Source organism: Chiloscyllium plagiosum, unplaced genomic scaffold (genome assembly GCF_037043375.1).
Source record: "Chiloscyllium plagiosum isolate Xiang-an unplaced genomic scaffold, Cpla_swu_hap1 HiC_scaffold_18, whole genome shotgun sequence".
In the NCBI taxonomy this organism is placed as follows: domain Eukaryota; kingdom Metazoa; phylum Chordata; class Chondrichthyes; order Orectolobiformes; family Hemiscylliidae; genus Chiloscyllium; species Chiloscyllium plagiosum.
Genome location: NW_028270156.1, coordinates 20,864,484 through 20,878,075, shown reverse-complemented (window position 1 = coordinate 20,878,075; position 13,592 = coordinate 20,864,484). Strand labels below are relative to the sequence as shown.

At 40.4% G+C, this 13,592-nt stretch overlaps 1 long non-coding RNA gene across 2 annotated transcripts in view; it reads right to left on the bottom strand.

The window, feature by feature from the left end:
* Nucleotides 1-353: 353 nt before the first annotated feature.
* LOC122558032 (uncharacterized) overlaps nucleotides 354-13,592 on the bottom strand; it is an 80,647-nt gene continuing 67,408 nt past the window's right edge. The window contains exons 3-4 of one of the 2 annotated variants that reach the window (XR_015760013.1): nucleotides 10,003-10,169; nucleotides 354-1,173 (exon numbers count right to left, since the gene is read on the bottom strand). This is a non-coding gene — a long non-coding RNA (uncharacterized LOC122558032). The remainder of the gene's footprint in view (nucleotides 1,174-10,002; nucleotides 10,170-13,592) is intronic. The other variant, XR_015760014.1, reaches the window with a different exon arrangement.

The following is a 13,592-nucleotide window of genomic DNA, read 5'->3' as shown; positions in this document are numbered from 1 at the left end:
GAAGCATTAAAATTATGATGACTATAGAGCTGATAGCTGATATTTTGATTTGAAAGGCATGCATTTATTTAGCACCATTGTCAACCTTCTATCACTTGGAGGCATTTTAGAGTTAATGATGTATTTTTGAAGTGAAGTCACTGTTCTAAAGTAAGAAATGGGCAATCAATTTGCAATCAGACATGTTCTACAAACAGTAATAATGATCACATAAATTTTAGCAATGGGAATGGGGAGGCAAATATTAATCAAGACACAATGAGAACTGCTCACAATCAAGATAGGACCATGGGACTTTTAATGATTTGATTTAGAGTCATAGAGATGTACAACACAGAAACAGACCCTTCGGTCCAACTCGTCCATGCCAACCAAAGGTCCTAAATTAATCTAGCCCCATTTGCCAGCACTTGACCCATATCCATCTAAACCCTTCCTATGTACCCATCCAAAAGCCTGTTAAATGTTGTAATTGTACCAGCCTCCACCACTTCCTCTGGCTGCTCATTCCATACACGCACCACCCTTTGTGTGAAAAATTGCCACTTAGGTCACTTTTAAGTCTTTCCCCTCTCACCCTAAACCTATGCTCTCTAGTTCTGGACTCCCCCACCCCAGGAAAAATATCTTGTCTATTTACCCTATCCATGCCACTCATGATTTTATAAACCTCTGTAAGGTCACCCCTCAGCCTCAAACAGTCCAGGGAAAACAATCCCAGCTTATTCAGCCTCTCCCAATAGCTCAACCCCTCCAACCCTGGCAACATCCTTGTAAATCTTTTCTGAACCCTTTCACAACATCTTTTCTATAGGAGGGAGTCCAGAATTGCACACAACATTCCATAAGTGGCCTAACCAATCACCTGTACAGTTGCAGCATGACCTCCCAACTCGTATACGCAATGCTCTGATCAATAATTTGATTTGATTTATTTATTGTCACATGTACCTAAGTACAGAGAAAAGCTTTGTTTACAAGCAGTATGTAAGACAATGCTTTCAGTTGACATCTCATCTTCAAAACTGACAGTACAACACACCTCAGGATTGTACAGAAATCTTGGCATCGGGTTTATGATGACTATAGAGTTGATAGCTGATATTTTGATTTCTGGAGTGGGACGAAATCCCACATATTGGTGGCATAGCCAAGAATCTCTGTGAAGAATATCTGAGAAATAAAACAGAAACATAATTATTGTGAGTTCTGATTGCATAGAAAATAGCATATTACATTGTTTACCTTAAAACTGTGGATTCCATTAATTAATGTAGTTATTATTTTAGTGAGGTCAAAATAAATATACCAGATAACTCTATGTGCTTTGATCAAAATCCTGTCAAAGCTGAATTTTTAATAAATAACTAGTAAGATTTAAATGTACCTTCAAAACAAAGAATGTGCTTGTTTCTTCATGATTTTGATTGTATGTTGTAACCATTCCTAATGAAGGGCTCCTGCCCGAAACATCAATTTTCCTGCTCCTTGGATGCTGCCTGACCTGCTGTGCTTTTCCAGCACCACTCTAATCTTGACTCTAATCTCTAGCATCTGCAGTCCTCACTTTCACCTGTTCTAACCATTAGCAGATTCAACCACAATACATGGCACTATGATTTCAAAGGATATTATTCAAATACTAAGCAATAATAAGAAACAGCTCCAAGCTGTGATATGCGGCTCAGGATACAGAACTGACCAGATCAAGCGTTCATCCTCACCTTTAGCTTTTACTTCTCTTTCATGTTGTCTTTCTCTACCAATTGCATTTCTCTATTATATTTGTACTTTTCCTAAAATAAAAGCAAAATGCTGTGAATGCTGGAGATTAGGGAAAAAAAAGGAGAAATTGTTGGGGATCTGGCAGCATCTATGGAGGGTGAAATACTTAACATTTTGAGTTCAATGACTCCAATGAAGGATTATTGAGTTGGGAATGTCTCCTCTGTTTTTTCTCTCTACAAATGCTGCCACACATGCTGGGTTTCTCCAGCACCTTGTGTTTTCATTTCTATTCTTTTATTTAACATACTTTTAATATTATTCATTCAATACACTTTTAAGGCATTTTTTTTTTGCCTTTATGTATTGGTTTCTGACTGGTGTGTAGTATTTTTGTCCTGATCAGAATGTTATTCTTTCTCTGTTTCAAGGGTTTCTCATATGTAAGTAAAAATTGCTTATGGATATCTGAATCCAATTATCTATTTAATGGTTTATAAGGTCTTTCATTGAACCATTTACACCTATCTAGCAAGTCTAAAGAGTTCAATATAATCTCTATCCTTATTTCCTGCTAATACAAAAATGTAACAAAAATCCCACTATCTAAATCCTGATACAAAATAAAGAAATTAATCAAAAGAGAGGTACAGATAATCTAACACTTCCAGGACTAAAACAGTAAAAGTGAACAGAATGAATCATTGGAATTCTAAAGAATAAGACGGGTGCTTACTGAAGCATAAGATTTTCAGAAGGTTTGACAGAATCAATGTGGAGAGGTTGTTTGCCTTGTGGGATAGTGTCGGACCAGAGAGCATAACCTTAAAGTAAGTGGCTGTCCATTTAAAGTAGTGATAAAGAGGATTTTTTTTTCTTTTTAGAGGTTAGTGAATCTGTGAAATTCTTTACGACTGAAGACTTTAGAAGCTGTGTCATTAAATATATTCAAGGCTGAGATTGATTACTAATTAGTGAGGTAATCAAAGTACAGGGATAAGGCAGTAAAGTGAAGTTGAGGTTTATTAGATCAGCCATGTTCTCATTGGATGGCAAAGCAGACTCGATGGGCTGAATGACCTGCTTCTGCACTGACGTCTTACAAACGATCAATCAATGGGAAGACCTTTTTTCTTGTTGTGGTTCTGTTCGCCGAGCTGGGAATTTCTGGTGCAGACGTTTCGTCCCCTGTCTAGGTGAAATCCTCAGTGCTTGGGGGCCTCCTGTGAAGCGCTTCTGTGATCTTTACTCCGGCATTTGAAGTGGTTTGAATCTGCCGCTTCCGATTGTCAGTTCCAGCTGTCCGCTGCAGTGGTCGGTATATAGGGTCCAGGTCAATGTGCTTATTGATTGAATCTGTGGATGAGTGCCAAGCCTCTAGGAATTCCCTGGCTGTTCTCTGTTTGGCTTGGCCTATAATAGTAGTGTTGTCCCAGTCGAACTCATGTTGCTTGTCCTCTGCGTGTGTGGATACTAAGGATAGCTGGTCATGTCGTTTCGTGGCTAGTTGGTGTTCATGGATGCGAATCATTAGCTGTCTTCCTGTTTGTCCTGTGTAGTGTTTTGTGCAGTCCTTGCATGGGATTTTGTACACTACAATGGTTTTGCTCATGCTGGGTATCGGGTCCTTTGTCCTGGTGAGTTATTGTCTGAGTGTGGCTGTTGGTTTGTGTGTGGTTATGACTCCTAGTGGTCGCAGTAGTCTGGCTGTCAGTTCGGAAATGCTTTTGATGTATGGTAGTGTGGCTAGTCCTTTGGGTTGTGGCATGTCCTCGTTCCGTTGTCTTTCCCTTAGGCATCTGTTGATGAAATTGCAGAGGTGTCCCTTTTTGGCGAATATATTGTGTAGGTGTTCTTCTTCCTCTTTTTGCAGTTCTGGTGGACTGCAGTGTGTTGTGGCCCTTTTGAACAGTGCCTTGATGCAACTTCTTTTGTGTGTGTTGGGGTGGTTGCTTTCATAGTTCAGGACTTGGTCTGTGTGTGTGGCTTTCCTGTATACCTTTGTGGTGAATTTTCTTCCTCCGATTCACTAGAGAGGAAGAAAAGGACAACCAACTCCCATTCCTAGACGTGATGGTAATGAGAACACCTAACGGAGAATTCACCACAAAGGTATACAGGAAAGCCACACACACAGACCAAGTCCTGAACTACAAAAGCAACCACCCCAATACACACAAACGAAGTTGCATCAAGACACTGTTCAAAAGAGCCACAACACACTGCAGCACACTAGAACTGCAAAAAGAGGAAGAAGAACACCTACACAACGTATTTGCCAAAAACGGATATCCCCACAATTTCATCAACAGATGCCTAAAGGAAAGACAATGGAACGAGGACATGCCACAACCCAAAGGACTAGCCACACTACTATACTTCAAGAACATCTCTGAAATGACAGCCAGACTACTGCGACCACTAGGACTTATAACAGCACACAAACCAACAGCCACACTCAGACAACAACTCACCAGAACGAAGGACCCAATACCCAGCATGAGCAAAACTAATGTAGTGTACAAAATCCCATGCAAGGACTGCACAAAACACTATATAGGACAAACAGGAAGACAGCTAACGATCCGCATCCATGAACATCAACTAGCCACGAAACGACACGACCAGCTATCCCTAGTAGCCACACACGTAGACGACAAGCAACATGAATTTGACTGGGACAATACTACCATTATAGGGCAAGCTAAACAAAGAACAGCCAGGGAATTCCTAGAAGCATGGCACTCAGCCACAAACTCCATCAACAAACACATCGACCTGGACCCAATATACCGATCACTGCAGCGGAACTGACAACCGGAAGCGGCAGATTCAAACCACTACAAATGCCGGAGGAAAGATCACAGAAGCGCTTCACAGGAGGCCCCCAAGCACTGAGGATTTCACCTAGACAGAGGACGAAACGTCTGCACCAGAAATTCCAGCTTGGTGAACAGAACCACAACAACGATCACCCGAGCTGCAAATCTTCGCACAAACTTTGAACCTTTTTTCTTAAATGTACTGCTTTCTTTTGTGCTATGTCATTTGATGATTGTAAAATAAAACATTGAGGCCTTTCATAGTCAGTGACAACAATGCAAAAGGAAATGAATTCATAGTCAGTGACAACAATGCAAAAGGAAATGAATCCTATCAGTTTCTAAACAATTCTTATAAATTCAGGATTGCTTAAAATCTATAAATCAGGCAGGGCAAAATGCTATTAATACAGTGTGGATTGTTCCCATCTGCAGGACTATTCATACTGTAATTGATAGAGTGCTTGGATGTGTAATTCAACCACTAGTATTTTCCTTTCTGATAAAAGGAAGCATTGTAACGTGAATTGGCAATCTGCATAATAATGCAAAGGTAACATCATCAGCTGTATTGAGTGCCATGACCGTTGTGCCTTTGATGATTGCTGAACATCTGTGACCAATCACAACTCTCTTACAATCACTGCACACTTCATCGATGCTGCTTGGCCATTTTTTTCAATGAAACGAGCAATGAAGAGGAGCTCCATGCTAAAACGTTTACGTAGTGAAAGCATGAAGTGTACAAGGTAACAACAATTTGTAGCAACTTTGCACACAGCATGACAGCCAATTGTTTCCATATGGACTCATCATACATTGCTCAGAATCATGGATCACAGTAACAATTAATTCTGTCTTGATCTTACTGGAAACACAGAAATCTCATGGGCCATTTCAAACAAAGGACAACTGATAATGCTAGTCTTGGAATAAAAAGGGGCAGAAACTAAAATTTCTTATATTAGATATTTCAATTAGGTAGTGTTTTGTCTTATGTTTTACGCCAGTATTGTTACCTCGAGAATGGTCTGGAGTATCTCCACCTGTATATGCACTGTCCTTGAGGCTGCTTGCTCCTTATCTCTATGTCAGGCTGTCCAATTCCTTACGCATAGTAACCAACTCCTGTATTTATATTTGTACATAGCTGTCTCTCATAACTCTTTCTTGCAGTGTATAATATTTCCCTTTGTTTTGTGTGTGCAATGCAATGTGTTTGAAACAAGGTCTTTATTAAAGTCAACATAAGCTGTCCACCTACAATGTGTGCACCTCACAGTAGAGTTCTGTGGCAGTTTATAAAGGTCAATGTACATGATTATTCAAGAGCACATGTTAATTTATTCTAATATTTTATAGCGCTCTGCCCTAATGTCCATAACTATATAATTACTTTCCATTGCCTTCATTGTCCATATTTTTTGCATTCACACAGAGATTCTATGGTCTCTAATGAACCCTAATTCTTCCCTAGTTCTTCTTTTGTAATGTATATATTTTAAAAGCATCTTTATGCTATCTTTTATTCTACCCACTGTGATGATGCTACTCCTTTAACAGGGTTATGCTGTCCTTGGATTTCTCTTTCAGCGAGGTCATAAAAGACACATACTCCGAAAACTCTGAGGTGAAGGCTTTTAGGATCAATTTGGTTATAGCTAATAGATACTGCTTCAGGCAGAAGGCTTTCAAGTCTTTTTTTTAAAAAAACATTTGTACAATGAAAGGGGCGTGGCCAGTTCTCCCAGCTCGGCTTTTCTCTGGTTTGGTTTCATTTTTAACAGTAGTGTGGAAAAAGCTGTTGGACCCACAGAAGCAGGTCCAGGCTGGTACTCTCTCTCTGACCTCTCTCCTGTAAGAACTTGTATTTGATTTTACCTTTTGTGCCAAGGGGTGTTTAGTGGAATTGTTACAAGTATTGGAATTACAAGTATTGCAACAGCATCATTAATTTGGGCTGATGTGTTGAGTTTCGGACAGGTTAAGTTATTCGGTAATGTTTGTGTTGCATTCTGTAATCTTGTAAATAAATTCTGTTGTGCTTAAAGCTATGTGGTTTGACCAGTGGCATCTCTCCCGGAATATCCACTCTACACCCGCCGAAAACAACCACCAAAGTTAGGAGCTGGGCTACCTTCTTGAAATGTTTTGAGGGGGTCTGGCCTAGTCCATAACAACACCAATGCTTTCCCATAATTCCTTTGGTTTCTGAACTTCCTTCTTAAATTCCTTTCTTATAGTCCTTCAGGATCTCTGCCATACTGAGCCTTCTGCATTTTCCAGCCACTTCTCTTTTTTTCTTAACCCTAACCTTTATGTCCCTTCACATCTGGAGTTCTCCAGTCTTAATCTCACCCTTTGTTTTTATAGTAACTGTTATGGACTACACCAGATCTCCATGAAATATTTTAAGAATATTTCTTATTTTAAAGGCAAGTGTGAAGTGCTTTGTTCTAGTTGCAATGCAACTGGTCAAACTACTCAACATTAAGCAAATGGCTGCAACATAGTAGACTCGCTAATGTTAAGGGCATTTCAATAGTCATTGGATAAATTTATGGATTTAAATGTAGGATAGATGAGCTTCAGATTGGTTTCACAGGTCGGCATAACATTGAGGGCCGATGGGCCTTTACTTAGCTGTAATGTTCTAAAAACAACAATTTATTTAAATTGTTAAAATTTAATTAAAATACAACCAAAGAAAGGGAAATATAGAATAACTTAACTAGATTGGAAAACTTAACAGAATAATAGATATAGTAAAGATTACTACTTAACTGGGCGGCACGGTGGCACAGTGGTTAGCACTGCTGCCTCACAGTGCCAGAGACCCGGGTTCAATTCCCGCCTCAGGCGACTGACTGTGTGGAGTTTGCACATTCTCCCCGTGTCTGCGTGGGTTTCCTTCGGGTGCTCCGGTTTCCTCCCACAGTCCAAGAATGTGCAGGTCAGGTGAATTGGCTATGCTAAATTTGCTGTAGTGTTAGGTAAGGGGTAGATGTAGGAGTATGGGTCGGTTGCGCTTTGTCGGGGCGGTGTGGACTTGTTGGGCAAAAGGGCCTGTTTCCACACTGTAAGTAATCTAATCTAATCTAAAAAAACTGTTCCAATATAATAACATCTCATATACACCCCTTTGGCAAAAAGAAAATTCTCACAGGTAACCCAGCTGCAAAACAAAATCCCAGCTTCTAGCTCTAACTGAGAGATGGAAAAGATAGCTTTTACTTCTTGAAGCTCACAACTGCAACAGTTTAAATCTAAATTTAAAAAAAACTAAAAAAAAAAGCTTGAAAGCCTGATCTGATAGTGCTGGCCACACCCAGCCAGGCTTCATCTATTGTTCCAACATTAAAAAAAAACCAAGGTCTCACAGACAATTTGGCATCTCTCATTTGACCTCTCTAAAGAAAGCACAAAATAACCTTTTAAAGCCACTTCATCATCATTGTTATTCTCAATATTTCGTCATTGAATGCCTCCCACTGCTACCACACAGTTTAACCTGCAAATACTTTCTCCCAGTACCCTTTGGCAAAATAGTATCTTATCTTAGAAAAATTAGCTCTATTCTAATTTAGGATTTTTATTCCCAGTGTATTTTTTATCATTTTTCATAGATATTCATAATCTGTGTTATGGTCACTATCTCCAAAATGCTCCCCTTTAACACATCTTCCACTTGCCCATGCTTGTTTCCAAATATTAGACCTGTAACTGTCCCCTCCCTTCAGGGTTTTCTATGTACTTGCTAAAACATACTCCTGGATGCAATTTGAGAGTTCTTTCCCATGCTGACCTCACACACTAAAACCATTCCAATTAATATTTGGGTCATTAAAATGCATTCCTATGACTGCCTTAGCATTCTTCCACTGATTACATATTTGATCCTTACTGCTATAATTGATTCCTTGATAAATATTGTAATCTCCACTTATATGCTCCTGACTATTACATCTGAATACTCTATTACTAGGATAGTTGACCACCTAATCCTGCCTTTCTTTCATCCAAATCTCAGTTACTGTTAGCATTACATTTTCATACTCTCATGTATCTATTTGCATTAGTCCACACGCTCCTTGCATTAAAATATATTCCATTTAGCCTGGCTAAACTCACTTCTTTCAAGTTGAGCCATTATTTCTTCTGAGCTGAAAAATGTGTTGCTGGAAAAGCGCAGCAGGTCAGGCAACATCCAAGGAGCAGGAGAATCGACGTTTCAGGCATAAGCCCTTCTTCAGGAAGGCTTATGCCCAAAACGTCAATTCTCCTGCTTCTTGGATGCTGCCTGACCTGCTGCGCTTTTCCAGCAACACATTTTTCAGCTCTGATCTCCAGCATCTGCAGTCCTCACTTTCTTCCCGTTGTTTCTTCTACCTTATGGACTCACTTACTTAACTTAAAATTCTATTTCAGCTTCCCTCTTCTCTGAGATCTTGTCCTTCTGTCAGCCATGTTTAAATCCACCCAACAACATTAACAAAGCTTCCCGTGAGAATGATTGTTCCACTTCAGTTCCGATGTAATCTGTCCAACTTGAACTGTTCCTCCTTTCCCAGGAAATGATCTCAATGTCTCAGGAATCTAAAAGTATTCCTCCTGCCCCATCTCACCAGCCACACGCTCTTCTGCTCTATGTTTCTATCGTTACATTCTACTACGTGACAGTAGAGTAATTCAGAGATTACTACTTTGAACCTCTGCCTTAGAATTTCCTAACTAACACCCTAAAGTGTTCATGCAGAATCTCATTTCTTTCTTCCTCCATCACATGGACTATGATATCTGGCTGCTCACCACCACCCCGCCCCCCCCACCTTCTAAATGCCCTCAAGCCATCCACAACATCCTTGATATTGCTAGACTCACATATACAGCTACACAACCACCCGTTTTGCTCCATAATTAAGCGAAGGTACTTCTCAGTCTTCTTTCTTATACATCAGTGACTTCACAGTCTTGACTGCTTTTTCCACCTCTCTGTTTCAGAGTGGAGTGCCATGCTGGTCACCTGATTAAGGGTAAAAACAATGACTGCAGATGCTGGAAACCAGATTCTGGATTAGTGGTGCTGGAAAAGCACAGCAGTTCAGGCAGCATCTGAGGAGCAGTAAAATCGATGTTTCGGGCAAAAGCCCTTCATCAGGAATACAGGCAGAGTGCCTGAAGGGTGGAGAGATAAATGAGAGGAGGGTGGGGGTGGTCACCTAACTAATGCTTGCCTTCAAAGTGAAGTTCCTGAAATCTTCAGTCACAAATTGTGCTCCATTGCCTGAAATTATATCTTCTGGGAAACAATGCACCACAAAGATTTTCTCAGTGGCCTGATTACTGAGTCTGCTGCTGCTGAATGAAGCCTTAGACACTTCAATTCCATCTAGAATAAGATTGTACATGACTAAATGCATTTTTCCTTTTAAAATCAAAAAATTCCATTGCTCACCTTTTCTGTGACCTTTCAGGAAATCTTGTTGAATTCATTAGCTCTGTCAGCATCAAATATTTCTCTTTGCATCATCTTCAATTTCGCCAGTCTATGATTGCCAGCCAATAAATATTACACTATTTTCAAGTGTTGTTTCTGTTCATGGCACATTTCCAGCAGTTAGACTATTTATAAAAAGGTGGAAAGTTGAGTTAAAGCTGTGAATATAATTCAACAAGACTTGTAGACAGAGTTATCGGATCTTTGCTTACTCCTTTTCAGATTTTAAAGCTGCACAAATATGCTTCAATTTTCCCTCAGTAGCCAATAAAGAGTTGTCTATTGACATAGAGTAAGATTTTACTTTGGTAAGAAAACAGTTCTCTGCTCAATATGCTGCTGTTCTCAGGAAGGTCTTGTCTTGCCAGTGACACCAATATCACACAAAAGAAATTTTCAAAAAGACTGCAAAATATTCAGCGACTGAAAGGAAGTTGACATCCTGTCACCAAGTCACCTTTTATTTACATGTGGAGAGTCCTTGACACTGATCCAGCTCCCTCAGAGCCAGGTCTCAGAGTGAACTGGATTTCTGACACTCCTGTTTTTATCTGTCAGCCAGGGCTCTCTGATTAGACCAGATTAAGGCCCAATCAGGGAGCTCATATTCTATGAGGTCCACCTTGTTGACCACATTACAACCAATGGACCTATTCTATCACATCCAGCTAGTTTTTAACCAGTAAAACGTTATTATGTCTGTCTTTGCAAAATGTCTACCATTAATGCTGCTATAGTCTCATCACCCACAGATGTTCACATCATAAAGCAGAGTCAATAGATAGCTCCTTAACAACATGGTCTAAAGATACATTGATGGCACTTGTAAAGTCCCTAAATATACAAATCCTAGGAAGGTATTGCAGAAGACACATGGACCCAAGATTTGTAATTGAGCAAGGAATTTGATTGTTGAAGATATGATTCAGATACCTGGGAAGGTCTGGGGATGCCCTTTAAGATGCATCAACAAATGTTTCCATTTTGATACAGCACACTGCTCCTTGTATAACACAGAACAGCATTGAATTCTGGAGCTACAGGAGGAGAGGGTGCTGAGGTTTTGCATTTTCTGAACATGAGGAAGAGGAGCGAGAGGAAGACATGGACAGGAAGAAAGAGAAAACTTGTAGTCACATACTGATGATTAAAGACAGATCCTAGCACTCTTTAGTCAATCTCACAGATCAACTCTGAGTCCATTGTAGTATCTGTGAGTCCTCAGCACAAATAAGCCACACTGTGGAACTTCTAAACACATTTTCTTTTGAATAAGAATAAAAGAGTGATGTGCCATTTTAACACACCATTAAACAACCTTGTGACTATTCTTGTACAATTTCAAATTCTTTCTCTTGTTTCCTCTATTATTCCTCAACCATGCAAAATCTGAGGTTCCAGCAGTGTTAAGGGTGACTGCTTGAATCCCTGATCTAACTGCTCAGGTGTTCCTGGCCATTTGGCTTTGCATCCCACAAAGACCCAGTCAAAGATTTCACCAGCTGCATCTGTGAAGGGGAAAACTCCATCACAGGGACTGTAGGGTGCATTTGGGGTTCTGAGGAATGGAACGTGCTGCAAAGGGTGGAAATACAATGAGCCCAATTTCATAACCCCTATCCCTCTCATGACCCAGCTACGTGTCCCTGCACTTCAGTGATGCACTGAACAATCAAGGCATGCTTTTCCACTTGAAGTGGCAGTCAGAATGTGGAGATACCAATCGGTCCAGATTGCTTGGCCCTCTGCCATGTCTGATACTCAATACACGTAACCATTCTTCTGGGGTATAGGCAGTGATCCAAAGACTTGAGATTCAAGGTACTTATGTCAGAAACAGGCACCTACCATTCCTCTCCAATTATTTACATGTCTCCAGAAACAAAACTTTACACATCTGCTGCTGCTCCCAGAAAAGTCCACTTTATTGATGATCTCCTCCAGCTAAGACAGCAAAGGATCCTGTCCTGTCCAATAGGCACTCTTTGTTGCTGCCTTTGCCTTGCCCACCTGCTCTTGCTCACTTGTGATGGGTGCATTACCACATGCCATTCCAGCTACTTTTCCTGACAGCCTTACAGAGCTGTGTGTATTTTCACTCATGAGCATGGCCATCAATCACTTGATGATGGATCTTCAAAGTGAGTAATGTCCTCCTTCAACCTCACCTCTTGTCAGAAGCCTTTATGGCCAGTGAGAGATGAGAGACTTGAATTAGAACTGACACACATTTCTGGATTCAGATTTATGTTTTATTGTCACGTGTACTCAAGTATGGAGTACAAGAGTACAGAGAAAAGTGTCATCTTAACTACTGTTGGGTTTTTAAGAAATGAGGAATGAGTCTGCGATTTTTCAAATATCCGGCTTTATTTCTTCTTATATGTAGACTACTCACTTACAAGTTGAGATCTCTACAGCAACAGCTTTAATCGTGCTTGTTATACATTTTTACTTGATCGTTCCTGTGACATATGGGCAAACTGCTCTCCACAGTATCTAGGTACAAAATCTTAGTTATAGAAGTAGGAAAATAAAGAAATAAGTTGAAAAGTTCAGCACTCAGTGTTCTTAGTATAAAAGTAGAAAAATAAAGAAATAAAGTTACAAATTAAAACATTACAGTCCCTTCTTAAGCTATGGGCCTGCAGATACACCAAGCTGGGCTCTCCCCTGCACTGAGCTTGCTTTGTCCCATGCTGGGCTCAGACCTGCCCATGCTTGCTAGCCACCTTTGCCACTGACTGCTGCTGTTGACCTCCATCAGCGACTGCAGACTTCGCCACCACTGACAAGGCTGCAGTTCTGACTGCCACTTTACTGCTGTTGTCATCCTTCGCAACCAACTGCTACAGCATGATGTGTGTCTGTGTGTGTGTGTGGTGGGGGGGAGGTCTAAATCATCATTGTACAAATTATCATACTCTTATATTTAGATCTTTCATAAGACAACCAGGAATCCAGCTAATCTTTCTGTTGGGCCAGGAATGTCAGGACCCAATCCATCCGCACTGTTTCCTCCTTTGGAGCTGTCAAGGTGGCTGTGGCTAGAGGCCTACCCATGGTCCTTCACTTCTCCCCTGGTGTTCAATGCTCTCTTCAATGAGATTTAAAAGGGTTTGCTGGGGAATGGAGGGACAGCTATGTAGGGAGTCGCTGTGAAAGATGGGGATAAGGATGTGGGCCAATGATAACCAGTCAGATGAAGATAAGAGGAGGTGTTTCAACAGAACGGTATGCATGCACTTGTAATGCATGTTGACATGAGGAGTGACGTGCAACCTGAAACTTACTGGGTTAGCCGGAGTGAAGTTATATGAAATTAAGTTGAGGAGAAAAAATATGAAGCTTGGCGAGGACCTAATGATTGGAAAGATCACTGTTCTTTTAAAGTGTTTCTGTGCTTTGCTGAAGGATTGTGTATATGTTTGGATTGAGTATTGTAACTTAGTAATAGTCTGAACTAATGCAGTAACTCTGGATAAGCTGAAGTTTTGTTTAAAGCAGACACAGTGAATCAGATGTGATGATGTGGAGAATTTATCCGA